Genomic DNA, 20469 nt, shown 5'->3' on the forward strand with positions numbered 1-20469 from the left:
TTTTTTCTTGTTTTCAATGAAAATTCATGTTAAGAGTGCGTACACAGACAGACAGACAGAGTGATAAGCTTATATACCTATATATGCTCTTTTATATATATATATATATATATATATATATATACCTATATATAAATATTGTATGTATATATATATATATATATATATATATATATATATATATATATATATATACATACATTCATATACCAAGGCACTTCCCCCAATTTTGGGGGTTAGGCGACATCAAACAAATGAAAGAGAAAAGGGGACCTCTCCTCTCTACATTCCTCCCAGCCTGACAAGGGACTCAACTTAGTTCGAGGATAAAAGAAGAAAATTTAGTGCATAAGCCTGTAAATGTTGGTTTCCTGTAAACCAACATTTACAGGCTCATGCACTAAATTTTCTTCTTTTATTCTTATACAATATAAGAGAAATCTTGTTTGCACTCTCACTTATAAAGCGTATAACCTTTGCTTTAATTACCTAAACATTCGTAAGGAACTAACGTATATTAAACAATTACTTTACAATAATGGATTCCCATATAATTTTACCGATACCTATATTGGGAAAACACTAAACAAACTTACGTTACCACCATGCCAAAAGAAATCCACTGCTCCTCGGAAAAATATATTTTTCACTATTCCTTATATGAGGTCCCACAGTTTTAAAATAAGAAATCGTTGCAATAGAATTGTGAGTGAATTTTATCCTCGGGTATCATTGAAGATCGTATTTTCCCCCTCCAATGTTATGAGCAAATTTTTCAAATTTAAAGACCGGGTCTCAGATGAAATTTGTTCGGGTGTCATATACAAATATTAGTGGGATCGCTGTAATGCATCATGTATTGGGAAAAGTGAGAGACATTACCGTGCAAGATTGTATGAGCACTTCGGTCGTTCACCTAGAACAGGGAATTACATGATAAAACTACCCTATTCAGCTATCAGACCATTCCCTAAGTGAGAACCACCCAATGTCCAAGGGTAATTTTTCCATCCTGGCCACTTCGCAGTGTAACCTCGACCTAGTGTTTATGGAGGCAATATATCAGCACCAACTTAGGCCAAACCTAGGCCGGGCAACGTATTATGAACTAACCTGTGTAATTTTAAAGAAGAAATTTATGTGTGCATCTGAGCTTTGTTTATTCCAGTCAAGATGCAAAAGTCCAAAGTAAGCATCTATGTCAATGATATAAAATTGTGTATTCTTTTTTTTCCTTGCCTCACTCAGCAGTCTACTTCACTGGCATTTTCCTGTCGATGTCCAAGCTCTTGTGCAGTTAGTTTGTAATGTCAAGTTGACAAAATTTCAGGGTTATTGCAGATTCTTATTACTAGACCCTTTGTTTTAGATAGTACTTCACGATCATTAACATGGTAAAAAGTTAAGATATGCTATGAAGCGGTCACTGCTGTTTTCCACTAATGAGCAATATTTTTAATACTATTGAGGAAAAAAAATTAAAACAAGGGCACTAGAGATGAAGACTGTCATCTAGAACAGTATGCATCCTAGTGATAGTTAAAGAAATTGATGTTTATTCCAGATGAGAGATGATAAAAAAACATTCTAGTAATAAGAGAGAGAATTTAGCAACTTATACTACACATGAAGGAATCCAAAGCTTTCTAGTCTGGAAGTGAACCTGCAATGAAAATTGATAAATTGACACGTTAGTAGTTGTCCAATGAAAAAGTTGATTGCTACACACTGGTGTAGTACAAGTTCAGTGCCTAAAGCAGACCGTAGGAGAAAATACTACGTATAAAGAATGTGTAACGCTGCTCCTAGAAAATTAGTTTCACAAATAGACATTGTTGATAACTAGTTGTAAAATATGAACTTTTATATGTCATTTCTGTATGACTTTTCAAGTAAATCCCTCAACATCTTGCCTAATTTGTGATTAGTTATAGGTCTCTTAGCCTTAAGAATGATTTCCTTGTTATTAATGTACAAATCCTAGAATGCTTTCTTTTCTTTAAAAATCTTCATATATTTACTTCAGAAAGGAAGCATAAATGTGCAAGAAATATATGAGGAGTAAATATACATTTAATTACTGTATGCCTAATATTTAACAGAAACATTTATCTTACATTTTATCCCTGAATTGAAAGTATTGTAACTAATAGTTAACATAATGATGAAAATATGTGTATTCTTTAGTTGACATTCAAAAAGAAAATTGTAGGAGATAGTCTGCCAATGCAGTATTTCCGAAATCTTGCTATTTGAAAATGCAAATTGCATATTCAGCAGAGGCAAAAGATATCATATATCTACCTTATATATATATATATATATATATATATATATATATATATATATATATATATATATATATATATATATATATATATATATATATATATTTCCTGATGGAAATACTTGCAACATATTGATGAAAGCTTCATTTGATTTGGTAAATATACAGTGACAATTAGAGCAGATGCCATAAAGGGTTCCATCGAGGATATGTTAGCTATACAGTAGTTTAATTCAAGGCTACAAGTGCTATTGTATAAGTATATTTGTCACATTTTTTGTTTAATTTTTTGTTTTATAGCTTTCAAATTCAAAATGTTAAAGCATAACTAACTAATATATTTTAAGAATTAATTTATCTATTCATCACTGATGTATGTTCTTTTTGGACCCGTTGCATCTGACTGTCATTGCTTTTTTTATATCTGATTATTAACTGTCCTTGCGGTCATACTATTAACTGTAGAATAAAAATTACAAGGTAAATAAATATAATGCCAACGTTCTTTTGTGCACTTTCCTTGATTTTCCTCTTCTGGCCAATGAGTGGCATTCCCGACATCAACACTGTCACCTTACCTGATGGGCCGGGAGCTACCTAATTACTACGCTTCGTGGTGTTTTTGGTTTTCCAGGGTTGGGGAACCACCAGTCTCCCTGACACTGGTGAACCACCACACCTTTCACCACTGGCATCACTGGAGACACTTGTGACACCTTTAATTGAAAAGGAGGTACCTGTGGGAGAGGTAGCCTTAGCTACCAACTCCCTCAACAAAGTCTTAGAGGGCCTACCTGAAAGACCTAAGTAAGCTCACAACTTCCCGAGGTCAAACTCATCAGAGCAGTCTGCACCGTCACAGGCAATTCAGCCTCCGAAGGGGAGCAGCAAACAATTAGAGGGTTGCCATGCATCGGTGAAACCTAAAAGGCTATCCGACGTACAGTAGCTCAGAGTACTACGAACCCCTGCAGTGTACTCCTAGGGAACCGATCCACGGATGTATGCACAGGAGCGTCAGGATCAGTTACATCCCCTGAAGGAGACAAAAGCAACGAAAGACTTTACCAGTCTAATTGGTCATTGTCTGACCCTGATGAACACTATGCTTGCTTCTTACCCTGCAAGACATATGCCTGCCACTCCACCGGAGGCCATGACCTACGCTAAGCACATGGGTGCCTGCAAATAATTGTGCCCCCTTGCAAGATGCAGAGAGAGAGAGCATAAATTTACAGTTGGTTTAGCCATAAAGCGGTTTCAGCGTCCACCCTACCCCAGGTAAACACAAAGTAGTTCTATCTGTATGTACATCGATACATGACAGCGGCCAAAATAAAATTGAAGGGTCTCCGGTTGACCCCCACCATCACCAGCTGGATAACCTCTTGTTATCTCACGTTAACGACCGAATCCAGCAGGCGCTTAAACACCCTAATTAAATGACTAGGGTTTGTATGATGTTAAGGAACAATCAGATTACACATAACAGAAAATGGTTATCAGTTTCAATTAAAATGACTGTGGTTTAAAGTTTAATCAAACTGTTCTATAAGTTATATCTAAACTCAATTCATTGCATGTAGAGTATAAGATTAATCAGTTACCTAATTTTGTTATAGAACACAATGATGTATTTAAAGGTCTTTCATTGCACTAATAAACAAAGATACAGTAGCTAATGCATGATCTCCCAGATATTGACTCATGACTTTATTGATAAGAATGTGAAATGTTGTTGGAAGGATTTAGTGAGCAATTTATTCTAGTGTTTCAGAAATTCTTTGAGCAGAGGTTAGGCTCATTGTTTGTAGAAGAAATTATGAAGGTTGATTTTTATCTTGTGTATCTGAAAATATTTGGTTGTATTTAATGTTTTTTATAAAATCAATAACAATTGTCAACTTGAACAAAAGTAATATTTATACTACCACTCCAAACTTTTTCTTTGCTACAAGCTGTCTAGTTTGGTTTCTGTTTGGAATTGCGACTCTGGTGATGGTAGTATTTTTGCGTTACAGTACTGTATATGGTTTATAGATTTATATAATAGGAGGGATCATGATATAATGACATGTCTCGTATATGTACAACAGAAGTTCAGTCATGCTTCACAAGCTCTTGACAGAACTTGATTCCTTTGTTAAACTTCAGAAGTCCACTGAATCCTCCCTTAATGGTAATTCTAGTCATTCATACCCTATTGCCAAACTGAACCGAAACCACGGGTTAATCTAACATAAAGAGTGTTTCATTTAGTAAGGATTCTTGAAGCCTCTCGCAGAGCTTCAAAATTTCTACATAATTTAGTTCCTTCTGCTGCTAAAGTTGCAATCCCCAATTCTAACTGCTCTATAAGACAGTTAGATTGTGAGGCAGAAGACTGAGCAAGTTGATCTAATCCTGATATCCCTATGCTTGCTTAAGTAAGCACTTTAATGTTCACTAGTTTTCTATTACTTATGTGGTTGCTGTGGCCTATTGTAAGATTTCTTTAAATTCTAAGGGGCCAACAAAGTTCCAACTAAAATAGTACAAGTTTTTGTGGCATTTTGATTTAATAACTACTTTTTTTTTTGGTTAGCTTTCTACTCGGGAAAAGCATAGAGTTTAATTATCCATTGGGTGGAGTATATCATGGTTCCTATTAGCAATTGTATCAATTTCCATTTTATGGAAATAGAGGGCATACACTGCACAGCGGTAAAGCCTATATAGTCACCCCATCTTATTCGCAAAGTGAGAATACAGAATCCTCAAATATTTGCTGCCCTATGCTGGGTTAACTCCTAACCTAACAACTCCCTGCCCATTGCATACATGCGGTAAACTAACACACCAAGTAACCAACTGTACTTCTTGTTTTTACTTGTCTTCTATCACAGTACTGTATAAGTACTGTATTGTATTAGGGTATGACCACATTTCAGTAAATGCACATTACTTGTACGCTCGTTTACCAAGTAATACAAGCAGTAAGATTACGGTATACATAACACTAGTCATCGGGACACTTACTCCGTATACAGTCTGTCCACCATATCCGCTGGTTCTTTCTTCGTGATTTCCCTCTTTCAAAATACAGAACTGTATAATCTATCAAATAAGAAATCATACACAGGTTCGCGAGAAGTGCGCAATGTTTTCCAACTTCCCGCGCTCCTTTGCACTTGGCTCGCTTCACTGCACTTCCCCCTCCACCCAGTACAATATCCCATCTCACGCTGACTCAGCCTTAATCTTGCATTCGATCTCCTCGCAGGTGCATCTCCCACTTCATTCGGTTTTTTAGAGAATCACGTTTTCATGTAAAAAAGTGATGTATTTGAATACAATGGTACATACTCCTGTACAATGTTTATATATACCGGTTAATGTAATGTAGACGTGTGATTTCCTACAGTACTGACCAAAGAGACGATACATTAGGAGTTGCGTTATGCTTCAAGACTGTGCAGAACTTCATTCGAAAAGAATTAGTGGTCTTTGTATAAAATATGTACACTAGTTAATCTTAAATACAGTGTCATTATACAGTACAGTATACTTGTTGTAGGCTACAGTACAGTATTATAGTATATATAGTATTGTGTATATTAGCTATGCTGTAGAGTACTGTAAATAAATTACCACTGTACTCTACAATGTGTAAATGTAAATGTAGGCTACGTATGCGGTGAGTTATCAAACGGTGTGAGTCATCCGAATGAAAACAGTTAAGCTGTTACCTTATGAATCTTGTACTGTACTGAACTGTAGAATTGGATAATGTATGTAAAACTTAGCTTGCCATTCTGTAAGGGGAGGATGATCGTGTATTTCATCATCATTGTTGAGCTCCATCATAGTTTCTGGAGGAGGGTTTCAGGGTCTGGAGATTCCATGGTTGGGAAGTGGTGGTGGTGGTAGCTGAAGCTTAGGCTTGGCATAGGTGGTGGTGACGGTTGTTTCTTGTAACTTGGGAAGAACGTGTTTATGGGTAGCTGGTTCTCTGACTTCTTTGATATAGTCCAAGATGCTCTTGTAGCCAGCGAAGTCTTCCATGGAACACATAAACTGCCAGGTACCAAGAAAAAATCAATGATGTCCGCTCTTTGCTTTAACTCTTCCACCAACCTTGACATTTCTGCCAACTTCTTGAGAGTGATGCCTTCCTCTTCCTTGTTGGGTTGATTGGTCTTCTCCTCTGCCTCATTTGCTGAACAGACCAATTTAGCCAGGTCTTCGTCATGGCCATCTAACAACTCCAAGATGTCTTCTTCAACTACTAAAGTAAAATCATCGCCTTTGACTGCCCTCGCTGAAGTCAAGATCTTCTTTATAGCCTGCTGGAAAGCTTCATTGGGACTGAAGCCGCTTAAGTCCTAAACGCACTCTGGCCACACTTTTCCAGCAGGTATTCACAGTAGCAGGCTTAACATCGGAAGGAATCCACAACAACAGACAGACAGTCGTAAACTTCTTTCAATACTCAATTATGCTGAGGTCAGGGTCATTGTCAGTGGCTTTTTGGAGTTGCTCTATCACTCATTGGCTATAGTGAGCCTTGAAGTTCTCATAGGCTGGATAAGGGCACTGGTAATAGAAGGAAAGAAAACCACTTGCACATTAGGGATCGTTACCCCGACGGAGGATGGATGTCCGCGAGCATTGTTTAGGGTGAGGACCTTGAACTCCTTACCCTTACAGTACTCTCGAGGTAGTCGACCTCTGGCAAGCAGTACTGAAATCAGCCCAAGAAGACCTTCATCCTCATTCCTTGTTCTGCATCCAGTTGATGGGTGGCAAATTCATGATGCAATGCCCTCTTAAAGAGAGAATGCCTTGATGAAGTTATCGTGCTGCAACAGGGAATATCGTTCCCATGTTGAAGCATTGTGATTTGCAAGAGGACTCTTGAACTTGGGGAAACTGCTCCCCCCAGCTCAAATCTAAATTTCTCTCCCTATTTTATTTCTTATTCTCAGCATTACTCCGACTTCCTCTTAATTTTATGAACTTTTTTGTCTTGCTGTACTCAGTGATATTTTCCTTATCTATATATATATATATATATATATATATATATATATATATATATATATATATATATATGTGTGTGTGTGCGTGTACTGTATATTTTTTATATCCAGTTTTTTAAATGGTGTGGCCATTTCCACATCGTTATTACTGCCTGCTTAGATGAAAAGAAGTGGTCACGGTTGGGAGGTATTTGCATTCAAAGCTATATGTGAGAGTATTGGAAGATCTTGGCCATCCTGAAGATAGTTTTTTGGAATAACTGTTCTCAAGGGTTAGGTCATCGGAATCCAGGGGTTTCCAATACTTGAGGTAGGACTCTCGGCTTCTGGCTGGAAGTCCATAATTTCAGATATGGAGATGATGATTCCCTATTTTCTTGGTCTCGGTTCTAACAGGTGGGTTTAGTCAACTCGCCAACCAACAACTAACTAAAATCTTGAAAATGGATCCTTCTGATGACAAGCCTCAGCCAATGGATATGCTGACTCCCATTCAGCTCTGTTTGCTACCTCTGGCAATTCTATTAAGGGAAATTCTGCTGACGACCTAGAAACAAATGAGGACTGCTCTTCAAATGTACAAAAAAGTGATGGAAATGTGAGGAAATTGAAAGACATTCATATATGTGATTTATCAATAACTTGACATGAGGAAACATTATAGATGACTTTTAGGCCTTATGGTAAAATTACTAAAAGATGATTTGCAGGAAAGATGGAAAATGGGAAGCATGGATATGCTTTAATAATCACAAGGAGGCTTTTAAAGCGATCTCTGAAAAATCAAAATTAGAAATAATAATAGTATGACTACAAAAGTGCTGTGCAATACTGCTGGAAACCTTTATATACTGACACCAAAATAAACTTAATAAAAGAAAGCTCAAGCCACCAATGTGGATTACTGTAGCTTTGAGGCGAGAAGAAAGCAATTATTTTAAATTTATCAAACTAATACAACAGAGAAGTCCATTTTGATTCATGATAAATCTTAAACAGTCATTTATGGTAAGCAACCTAAAGAGAGAAGAAAATTTGATGGTGGATATCAAACCGCTTTTGAATGTTATGTATGGAATAGAGGTGATTTTTAACAAAGACCCTTATGAATTTAGTAAAGAAGAAAAATTAATGTTCCCTAGAGAAGTATGGAAGGTTCATGAGATTCCCAGAACACTATTAACATTTCAAGAACATGAGGTACCCTTTAATGCATACAATAAAAATTAGAGTATTCCAGTTCACATCTATAAACAGAAACTTAAGTGGCAAAATTCAGACATACATCTAGAGTATGCAAAAAAAAAAAAAAAAAATATCTGCGACAATTTTTAGGATCCTGAGCATGGACCCTGCACTTCTAATGCAGAGTGCACTGATTGTAGCCAGAATCACAAAATAACTACTGTAAGAAGAAATGTCTTCAGTATGAAAGCTGCTGTTCAGAATTCAGATGCAGAGCATGTCAGTGTAGGATATGCTAGTTGACTTTTAAGCAAAACCAAAAGTTATGTCAAGGCCTTAATATCTAAGGATGTAGGGCATCCAGAGATAATTACACCACCACCTACACCAGGTAATGTAAAGTGTCTTCCTGCTAAACTACTTTTTAAGACTATTACCCTGCCTCATAATTCAGATTTGGTTCCTCTAGTCTAGAAGGTACCACCACCTCCCTCTAAAACTGCTACCCCTCGGATGAACAGACCAAGGATCTCATCTCATGTAACATCATTGCTAGATTTAGGGGAAGAATCCTATAATAGAGAGTTATTGGAAGTACTAGCCATAAAGATTTAAAGGTCACGCGAGAATGGCGGAGGCAAAGGACAGTGACATTGCCCTAGCAAGCAGAACAACGCCCTAGAGACTGATCTATCAGTGCCAAAGCTATTTCCAGGGAGAGCCAGACAATGGCTGCTGATGACAAGGCAGGTAGAACTATAGGCTCCCTCAAACCCCCCATTATTAGCACACAAGGATGGGGAGGTTGCAGCAACTAAAGAAGCTAATGAGTTTGAGTGGGTCTCAAAGCCCAGTCTGGCAGTTACGTTTTCAGTAGGCCACCACAACCCTATGGGAGGTAGGTAACCCTAATAGCTCTCCATCTTTCAATTGAAAAAGAGGGAGACCACCATTTCTCTCCCCTCTGAGAAATACAATAATACCCCTACCTATTGTAAATTTTATCTGATAAAGGTGAACTTTCAAAATATTTAAATACCTGTATATCAAATATCAGTGTTGAGGTTCACCATCCTCCTGAACAAATAAATAAGGCTAATAAGAAAAATATCAGAAGGGGAAAATTATTTGCATGATCTTATCTTCACTAGTATAATTTTTGCCTAAGTAGCTATAATTCATGAAAGCTAAATACCGGGAATGTCGTTCTGTTTACTAAATAAAGCATGCATGACGAATGACAGCGTCCAAAATGGCGCCTGCGGTGACCGGCTATGCTCCAATAAACACATTAAATTTATGCTAATTTCACTGTGAGAAGGGAGCTAAAAATGATGGACAGTAAAGATTAAATACTCAACTTTCCAGAGGCAGAAGATGCTGGAGAATGTATAATAAATCCTCGAGAATAGCGATTTAGAACACTAGATAAGCAGGGAGAAACACCGTGCGAAAGCGCTACTGAAATAGAAATGAGCGCCATCTTGGAGCCCTGTAATAGTAGGGGAGGAAGGGTAACCTTGATAACGGCTCCCCTTCAATTTCGCCACTCTTCCTCCTTAGAGCGAAAATGCTGTTCGGGGTGAAGATTGCCATGTGTCGTATCAAGATATACGTCCCCTGATATGCGATATCCTTAGGAAAAAGTTTAAGGATACTCGTGCCAGGAGTTAGAATTCTGGAGACCTATGGTCAATTCTCTGGGAGTATCACTGTAGCCAAATATCCCTTAGAAAGATGTCTATAGGAAGCTTTCATCAGGATGTCATGGCTATCTCACCCAAAAATAGATTTTTCGCTTTGCTTCAAAATCCGTTTATCAAGACCTAATTTTTCAAAGAGAATACCAGAGACCTCTATTAATTGAGAAAAAGCCTGATAGGAAGGCTTCTAAGGAATCCTCCAAAAAGTAAACTATTTTCCCATCAATATTACAGTTGAAGTGTCAAGGCCTGAGGGCTAAATATGAAAGAGTTGAAGCTTTTATTTCATGACCACTCATCTGTAGTTGCATGTTTACAAGAGATAATGTTAGATATTTTTACTCCTTGCCCTAAAGAATACATTGATTACAGGACACCATGTAATATTGAGGGAAGAAATCGTGGTGAAAGTCTTGTGCAGGTTCACCATAACATTCCCCAAAAAGTTTAAATTTACGTACTACCCTTGACGAGGTAGTGGTCCAAATAGATCTAAGTAGGAAATATACCATATGCTCATTACTTGCATCCTAATGAAAATATTTCATAAGATGATGTGGCTGAGCTGTTGAACCAACTCCCTCAACCATTCTTCCTCCTGGGTGATATGAACACCTACACCCATTATGGTTTTAGCATACTAAAAGATATAAATAATCATGCACCAATATCAATTAAAAGTAACTATGGTCTACTTGAATTCAGATTACAGTGAACCCTCGTTTATCGCGGTAGATAGGTTCCAGACGCGGCCGCGATAGGTGAAAATCCGCGAAGTAGTGACACCATATTTACCTATTTATTCAACATGTATATTCAGACTTTTAAAACCTTCCCTTGTACGTAGTACTGTTAACAAACTACCCTTTAATGTACAGAACACTTAATGCATGAACTACAGTACCCTAAACTAAAACAGGCACAAATATTGAAGGCGATTTTATATCATGTGTTTCCTAAACACGCTAAAAAGCATGATAAAAAATGGCAACCAATGTTTTGTTTACGTTTATCTCTGATCATAATGAAGAAACAAACTGGAGGTAGAGCTTTGCTTATTACCCAGACATATTTCTCATACTTTTCCCTTAGAACTACATCACATCTTCCTACTTTAGATATATATATATATATATATATATATATATATATATATATATATATATATATATATATATATGTGTGTGTGTGTGTGTGTTATATATATATATATATATATATATATATATATATATATATATATATATATATATATATATATAATATTTATATGTATACACATACATACCTACATATATACATAAATACATGCATACATATATATATATATATATATATATATATATATATATATATATATATTACTGTATATATATGGGTTATGGAAAAAATCCGCGAAGTGGTGAATCCGCGATGGTCGAACCGCGAAGTAGCGAGGGTTCACTGTACCTCAGTGGTGCATGAATAGAGCTGACGGGTAAAAATTTAAAGACCTAACAAAGTAGAAGGTACTGCAAACAAATTCGAAAATGTTGATGATGCCATTGATTTATTAAATGGAAGCCTTCACACAGCTGGAGTGCATTCCATCCCAAATATGACAGGTCAGTTCTGTCACCGACCAGTCCGTTGTTGGTCACCAGAAATTCAGGCATTACACAGTTCTGCTAGAATTGCATTAACAAGGTGCCTCAGAAATCGAACAGAATATTGTTACTGACAAAAAATGCAGAGCGTAATTTCGACGAGCAATCATAGCAGCTCGACGTTAGTCATGGTCAGATTTTGTTTCTTTGGTGAATAAAAGAACCCCACCTGCCATTTGCAGAAAAGGTCATAAAATTTCTGGCAAATATACTCCAAATCCTTCACCAGTATTAAAAATTAATGATCAATATCTCGTTAATCCTTTGGAAGTAATTCAGTAGCTGATCATTTTGAGAGAGTATTCAAAAAGTCGGAAGACACTCCAGGCTCCCTTTATGAGGTAGAGAAGAAGAGAATACTCTTTCACATCAAATGAATAAGACATACAATTTCCTATTTATGAAGAGAGAATTGGACTGCATTATCATCATGCATTGATACACCCCCAGGCCCAGACCAAATTCCTTATGCACACAACTAAACCACAAACTTCCCTGTTATGTGGCACCGAACCTGGACCCTCAGGCGTATGCTATGGACGCATTAACCCTAGACTGGAACCATTGGAAGAAGACTTACCTATTTCCTCCGGTGAATCTTCTTATGAAAGTCTCACACAAACTGCGCTCCTTCCACGGCGCAGTGGCTTTAGTAGCACCGAACTGGCCAAAAAGCAGTTGGTTTCCTCTCCTCCTCGAGTTGAAACTCCGTCCTTTCCGGATACCATTCCCCAAGCTGACCCAGGTAGTCCAAACTCGGATTGTGTCAGATTCCTCAAGGATAGCCCAAACCCTAACTTTGTGGATTTCATGAAGTTTGCAGCCCACAGGGACGCGAACATTGACCCGGAAAATGTCCTCTTTATAGAATCAGACAAAAGGGACTCTACGCTTAGACAGTACGATTCAGCCGTTAAGAAATTAGCAGATTTCCTAAAACAGTCAGAAGAGTCTCGGATGACCTCTAATCTGGCCATTTCTTTCTTCAGGTCCCTATTTGACAAGGGCCTAGCAGCTAGTACTATAACAGCAATTAAGTCAGCTCTGAAGAAGATCTTCCTTATGGGTTTCAATATTGACCTAGCGGATTCCTATTTTTCCTCTATCCCGAAAGCCTGCGCTAGGCTCAGACCTTCGGTTCGTCCGCAAAAAGTCTCATGGTCTCTGAACGACGTACTAAAACTTGCTTCAGACACTGATAACGAATCCTGCTCCTACATCTCCCTGCTTAGAAAAACATTATTTTTAACGGCTTTGGCCTCGGGTGCTAGAATCTCAGAATTAGCAGCTCTCTCACGTAATCCTGAAAATATATATTTCCTCCCGTCAGGCGAAGTCCTCCTTTCCCCAGACAGAGCCTTCCTAGCTAAAAACGAGGACCCCCAAAACAGGTGGTCCCCGTGGAAGATTATCCCTCTTCCCCAAGATACTTCTCTGTGTCCAGTCACTACACTCCGGGCCTTTTTAGCTAGAACTGCCACCCGCTCGTCTGGCCCCTTGTTTGTCAGAGAACAAGGAGGCACTATTTCCATTATGGGCATCAGACAGCAAATCCTTTACTTTATTAAACAAGCTAACCCGGAATCATTTCCCCATGCTCATGATATCCGGTCAGTGGCAATCTCCATCAATTACTTTCAAAATATGGATTTTGATAACCTTAAGAAATATACGGGTTGGAAATCCCCTATGGTATTCAAACGCCACTATTTAAAGAACTTACAGGCCCTTAAATTCTCCACGGTTGCAGCTGGGAGCCTCATCTCCCCTCAATAATTTCTCCATTCTTCCTTTCATCCATCTCTTTCCTTCTCCCTCCTACCTGCCACTCTCACCACATCGCCGCTCTCCGGGTGGTTCGTTTAGCCCTAAGATTACATTGTCATTATTGTGTTACTTTGGTTACTTACCGTTACCTGTTTATAACCTTACCTTTAAGATTGTTATGTTACCATTTCTATTTAGCCATGTAGGTTTGGTTTTTGTGATACTGGGACCTAGGGGTACTCCCCTTTCATCGCCCTTTATGTATTTTATATTATTATTATTATTTCCAGTATGGCACCTTTGGTAATCTTGTATATAATTTTGACATTACTTAATATAAAAACCTTTGGGACTTGTTGTTTTCTTACTGCAGTTTTATTTAGGGCTTGGAAGGCATTCTCTGGTACATTTTCACCGGGCGTCACAGGTCGACCCAGAAAAGGGATTTTGACGAAGGAAAAATCTATTTCTGGGGAGATACCTGTGACGCCCAGTGAAACCCTTCCCTTGTTATACCCCTCCCTTTCCTTTCCAAGCCATCATGTTCAATACAGAAGGATGTTGTTCAGATGGCGCTCGCGTCGGGCGTCGGTGGTGTGGTTCAGGTAACGTAGCTAGTGCCCCTGTATTGGCCCATCCCTTTTGACGAAGGAATTAGCTAAATGGAAGGCAGCCTGTGAATAGTGGTTTTCACACGCCCCTGCTTTATACACGACACCTTCAGGGTGCTCGCGCGAGGGTAGTAACCTCTGCATTCCATGCTCTTAACTTTCTCTGGTATATTTTGAAGTATTTATATCAGAAAAGTGTAAAGAAGGACCCTTTTCACCGGGCGTCACGGGTATCTCCCCAGAAATAGATTTTTCCTTCGTCAAAATCCCTTTTTTAAAACCTGAAAAGGATAAAAAGTTTTAGCTGCAAACTACCGACCAATTGTATTGACATGTTGTTTGTGTAAAATCATGGAAAAAATGGTCAGACCAAAGCTTATATGGATGCTAGAAAAGAAAGGCATTTTATCACAAGTGGTGTGGGTTTCAAAGAATGTACTCTACAATGGATGCACTTGTCTGTCTTGTCATCTTTTTGTGAGTCATTTGCTTCCAAGAAACATCATATGACAGTATTCTTTGATATTGAAAAGCCATATGGTACCATATGGAGATATTGTATCCTTAAAACTGTTCATGATATTGATCTGAGAAGTGAGTTGCCTTTATTTATTCCGGCTTTTTTAAAGAGATGCTTTTTAGGTTAGAGTAGGTAATGTTCTCCCTGAAAGAAAATGCCAGGAAGGAGTCCCAAAGGGCAGCGTGCTTGTTGCATTATTTGCGCTAGCAATTAATGGGATTTCTTGTGATTCCAGATGACATTCTCCACACTTTTTATGGATGGCCTTTCTATTTCATTTGCAGGAGCAAGAATGGCAACAGTTGAAAGAAAGCTTCAACTCAATATCAGTTGAATTATGAGATGGGCAGAATTTTGAAGGGCTTCAAGTTTTCTACAAGTAAGTCAGTTGTCATTCATTTCTGTCGCATTCCTGTTGTACATCCAGACTCGGATATATGTATGTATGTATGTATGTATGTACAGTGGAACCTCTACATCCGAACGTATCTACATCCGAATTTTCCAACATCCGAAGTAAAATTCGAGCAAATTTTTGACTCTACACCCGAATTTTATTTCGAAACACGAAGTAAACATTACGCCATTGAACGTCGAGTGCTCAGTTCTCTATTCTTGTGTGTATCGTGTGGTTGTCCTCTGTTTGGTCTGTTATTAACAGTGATTATTTTCTTCCTTTTCTCACATTTCCTTTTTGATTTTACCTATAATCATGGTGCCTAAGAAGCTAAGTTTCAGTACAGGAAGAAGGCAATTCTTTCATTAGAATTGAAGCAAGAAATTATAGAAAAACATGAGAGCAGTGTGCATGTGAGTGATACTGTATGGCTAAACAATATGGCCGGAATAGGCCTATGATCTCGAGGATCATCAAGCTGAAGGCAGCCATTAAAGCAAATAACCATCAAAGGGGATCACCAGTATTACAAGACATCGTAGCAATACCCTGTAAGAGATAGAACGCCTTTTGTTGATAGGGATAAAGGACAAAGAGATTGTTGGCAACGATCATTTGTGAGAAGGGCCAGCGTGATGAACAGAAAGAAAGAAAAAAGTGAAGCAAAGAAAACCAAGATAGCATTAACAAGCTCTTTTAAATAACACTTCTCTCTTTTTCTGTTTCTCTCTAAACATAGCATTAACATGTTCTTTAAATAAAATCTCTCTCTCTCTCTCTCTCGTTCTTCTTCGCTGTTATAGTGTTAAATACGTCTACGTCTATTATTTTTTTCCGAGAGAGAGAGAGAGAGAGAGAGAGAGAGAGAGAGAGAGAGAGAGAGAGAGAGAGAGATTAAACAAAAATGTGTTTAGAGTACATATGATTTTTAACAGCGTCAACGAGTTGAAAAACGATTAAATGAAACTAAGCAAGTAATAACAGCTAATCTGAATTCCTTTATTAACTAAAACAAATATTGATACAAACACACTCGTGTGCATATGCACAAACACACACACACTGGTGCAAGAATTGCTACGCAATAAGAGAGACGGTCGGGGAGGAGGTAGAGATGGTGACTGCGATAACATACCGTAACACGTCACTGAAAGTAATGAAAATAACAAATCAAAAGAAAAAAATGTAAAAAATATGAAATATAAAAATTAAAAAAATAAATAAATAAGCTAAGTTAGATTAAAATTTCCGTAGTGTAAGTTACGGTATGTTATCGCAGTCACCATCTCTACCTCCTAGCCGATCGTGTCTCCTCGTGCGTGTGTGTGTGTTTGCGCATACGCACACGAGTGTGTTTGTATCAATATTTGTTTTAGTTGATAAAGGAATTCAGATTCGCTGATATTGTTTTTTTAGTTACATTTAACTGTCTTTCAACTCGTTAACGCTGTTAAAAATCATATGTACACAACACATTTTTGTTTAATCTCTCATTTTTGTTTAATCTCTCTCTCTCTCTCTCTCTCTCTCTCTCTCTCTCTCTCTCTCTCTCTCTCTCTCTCTCTCTCTCTCAGAAAAAAAATTAATAGACGTCTCTAACACTAACAGTGAAGAAGAACAAGAGAGAGAGAGAGAGAGAGAGAGAGAGAGAATTTATTTAAAGAACATGTTAATACCATGTCTACCTTCTCGCCGATCGTCCGTCTCTTCCTGGCGTAGCAAATCCTACACCTGCGTTGGCCTGTCTCTAAGGTAAAGTGGCTATAAAACACATTTTTTATTCATTATTTCTTTATAATTATCTTTTTTATATGCTTCTTTCATATTATGCAGTTATGTTATTGTTATGTGTAATTATGTGTAGCCATTTATTAAGGATTTATTATGGGTTTTTAGGCTGAGGAACGAATTAAATGAATTACCATGTATTCTTATGAGAAAATTCGTTTCTACATCCAAACATTTTCTACATCCGAAGTAGGTTGTGGAACGAATTAAATTCGTATGTAGAGGTACCACTGTATGTATAAAACCATTGTATTACCTGTGTTGAAGAAATGAAATTTCAATGTCTAACCTTCGACAAAAAGTTTATTTGGGTCTCGCATCCTTAAAAGCTAAAATTTAAATGCTTTGAGATTTTAAATAATTTTAAAGTATTAGCCAATACATCTGCAGTATTAGATTGTCCGACTCTTCTGAGACTATTTAAACCCCTTATTTAATTGAAACTTTTATATGGATGTGAAATACTCTTCTGCAACCAAGTTGAAGATTTTAGATTACACTCGCTATACTGACATCAGATTAGTTACTGGTGCTTTTAGATCCTCTCCCATCCATAGTCTTTTTAGTAGATGCAGGTGAGTGGCCTCTGGACTTACATAGTCAGTCTACTATGATTATATATTGGTATAGATTACAGAGGCTTCCTAATTCATTTTCATTTGAAGCTTCCAATAAAGAGGATTTATTTTCTTACTGTAAGGGTCACTCTACATCCCCAAAGCCTTATGAATTGTGAAACAACTGCTAAATATAATACTTTTTAGGCTATCAGTCACCCCTCCCTTGGAACTTCTGGAGATACCCTCTGTAATTATTTTAGTGGCTCAAAAGGCAACATGATTGATGAAGAAATGCAGTCTACCTTTTTAGTAAATGGAGAACAACACAGGGATACTGAATTTATATTTACGGACAGCTCCAAATCCAGTGCTGGGGTGGATTTTGGGTGTACAATTCTTCTTTTAATTGTAAACGTGCACTCCCTTTAACACCACCTATCTTTACAGCAGAGCTGTATGGTATCCTGACTACTATTGAAAAAATAGCATTCATGAAAGAAGGTAATTTTACTATTTTTAGTGAAAAAAAAGTTTTGCAGGGAGACATTTTTTTATTCATCCAACCCTTTAGTTTATAAACTTTTTATAATGGCTCTATATTTGTTGCACTACAGGTAAAGAAGTTAAGTTTTGCTGGCTCCCGGCTTGTGTGGGTGTGCCAGAAAATGAAGAGGCAGACAAATTACTTCCTGGGAGATACCTTCTACCATGTAATGACTTTCTGTCTCATATAAAAAAGTCTCTTGTTGATATTTGGCAATGTTACTGGAATTCTACTGATCAAAATAAGATGAAAGGACAAATACTATACCTCCATGGAAGTATAGTAATATGCCAAGACAGTGGGAGACTGTCCTTTGTTGCCTGAAAATTGGCCACACACATTTGACTCTTGAATTCCTCGTGACTGGTAGATGTCAGCCATTGTATGATGATTGCTTGGTTTCTCTAAGGCATTTAGTTATTGAAAGCCCCTGTCTTGCTGTTATTAGGGAACAATTCCTGTTTGAAGCTCCTGGTGAGGATGGCAGGTACATCCTCACCAAGATCCATGGAAGCGACATTTTCTTATAATGCCAATGGCCTTTTTAAGTTCATATTGAAAGCTGCCCCCCCCCCCTTTTTTTTTTTTTTTTTTTTTTTTTTTTTTTTTTTTTTTTTTTACATTTTAAAAGTTTCATTAGTAAGTTGTTTATTAACTTCTGTTTTATCTTAGTTTTTTATCTTAAGTTATTACAGTAATTGTTTTTAAGCATACTCAAATCGGCATCAATGATTACTGATGTTATAATGCCAGAAAAATACAAATCATTCATTCATTTATTGATGTTGCGATGCTGAAGTGTACTGGGTCTTGCCAACTTATAAATAAAGCCTGGTTTATTAACATGGCCGGTAATGTTACCGCGCCTAATCAACGTACACCTGGGGAAGACAGGAAAAGGCATGTCTCAGAATAATATGATAAATAGTAAAAAAACAATAAACTCTATATTAAATGAAACAATCAATAAAAAAAGTGAATTTTATTGCACAGTTAAGTAAGACAAATGGAAACAAATTTATATCATTATCTTATCTGTCCTTTGCAGCCTTAAAACTGGAAGCACAGCAGTCCTCCTTGGCAATCTCTTAAATTTAGAAACCCAGCTTTTGCTGGCTTGGAAAGGTGTCTGTGGGATTGCAGCATCTTGGCTGATGGATGGCTGAGGATCATCACCCATGAAATGAGGAGTAGAGACTTGGCTTTTCCCCGGATAGTAAGTAAGTCAACTGCGATCATTCTTACAATGCTGGTTCTTGATCCACAAAAAAATGGGTATTTTCCATATTTATCGTGCCCTTGGACACAACCTTCACACTGCATACTTCATCCCTTCGTTGCACTTATCAAAACTTTTACTTCCCCTCTTGCGTCATGACCTCCTTCTGGCGTTTAGCTTTAGCAGAACTTGAGGAAGTCGAAGTATCTCTCTTGGGAGCTCTGATCCTGAACAAAGACAAGGCAAAAGTGGGGCAAAATATTTCGGAATGATTCGAGAGATGCACATGCAAGGACTCACACAGCAAGAGTGAGGCCGAGTCAACTAGAGACGAGATGTTGTGTTGGGAGGTGAGGGAAGCAGCACAAAGCAGGATAAGTACAAAGGAGTAGGGTTGGTTTGAAATCAAGCTGCGAGAGTACTTGTAGCAAAACAACGAACATGTAATTTTTATTTGATAGGTTATATGATTCTCTATATTGCGAGTGATCGAGTCTGTGAAGTCCGAGGGCTGGTAACAGAACAGTTGTCTTGCGAGGCTCATAACGGCCAATGGAAGTAATTTTTTTTAAGGGGAATTACAGAGAGGGATGTCAATGGCTGAACTACGTTAAAAACTCTGCTCCTCATCCAGTCAGCGAGTTAGGCAATGATGGATCTGGTTAGTACTCGGATGAGTTTAAAGAGAGGATAATATGATATGATACATCATGCTCTATTACCAGCTAAGTTAGTGATCCACCGTTTTAGTTTTATAACTTATTTAACTTTCTTTGTTATTCTCAAAGGCCAGTGAGCTTTCTCTTGTGGGTGGTAAGGTTGACTTGCCTTTACGGTTGTTTGAACTAACCTAACTTCATTAGTCAGATCTAATAACTTACTGTTCCTTCAGTAAGGATTCTTAATGTTCACTGTGCCTTACAGAGTCGAATACCTCTCAGAGTCTCGATTTCCTAATTTACTTTATTTCTTCTTGAGCTTAACCCTTGTTTTACTGCAAATGCTGAATTGGGTAGATGGATCCTTATATCCCACCTTTTGCTAAAGTGAGTTTAAAGAATATTGTTTTAGTTTAGGAAATGGTGTTTCATAATCCTTTATTCTTTTAAAATGTTTGATAATGGTGATGTTTCAGCTTAGTTCGTAGGTTGGAGCACGTAATCACTCTGGTTGATAGTATTTTAAGTTTACATACAAGCTTAGCCTCTAATTTACCCCGGG

General features: G+C 37.6%; 1 protein-coding gene across 2 annotated transcripts in view; it reads left to right on the top strand.

Moving 5' to 3' along the window:
* The window catches only part of LOC137645667 (phospholipid phosphatase-related protein type 1-like), an 86231-nt gene extending 86146 nt beyond the window's left edge, over positions 1 to 85 (top strand). For both annotated transcript variants that reach the window (XM_068378504.1, XM_068378503.1), the window contains one exon: positions 1 to 85. This exon is cut by the window's left edge and continues 521 nt beyond it. The gene's annotated coding sequence lies outside the window, so the exon portion shown is untranslated.
* Positions 86 to 20469: the final 20384 nt, after the last annotated feature.

Source organism: Palaemon carinicauda, chromosome 8 (assembly GCF_036898095.1).
Source record: "Palaemon carinicauda isolate YSFRI2023 chromosome 8, ASM3689809v2, whole genome shotgun sequence".
NCBI lineage: Eukaryota > Metazoa > Arthropoda > Malacostraca > Decapoda > Palaemonidae > Palaemon > Palaemon carinicauda.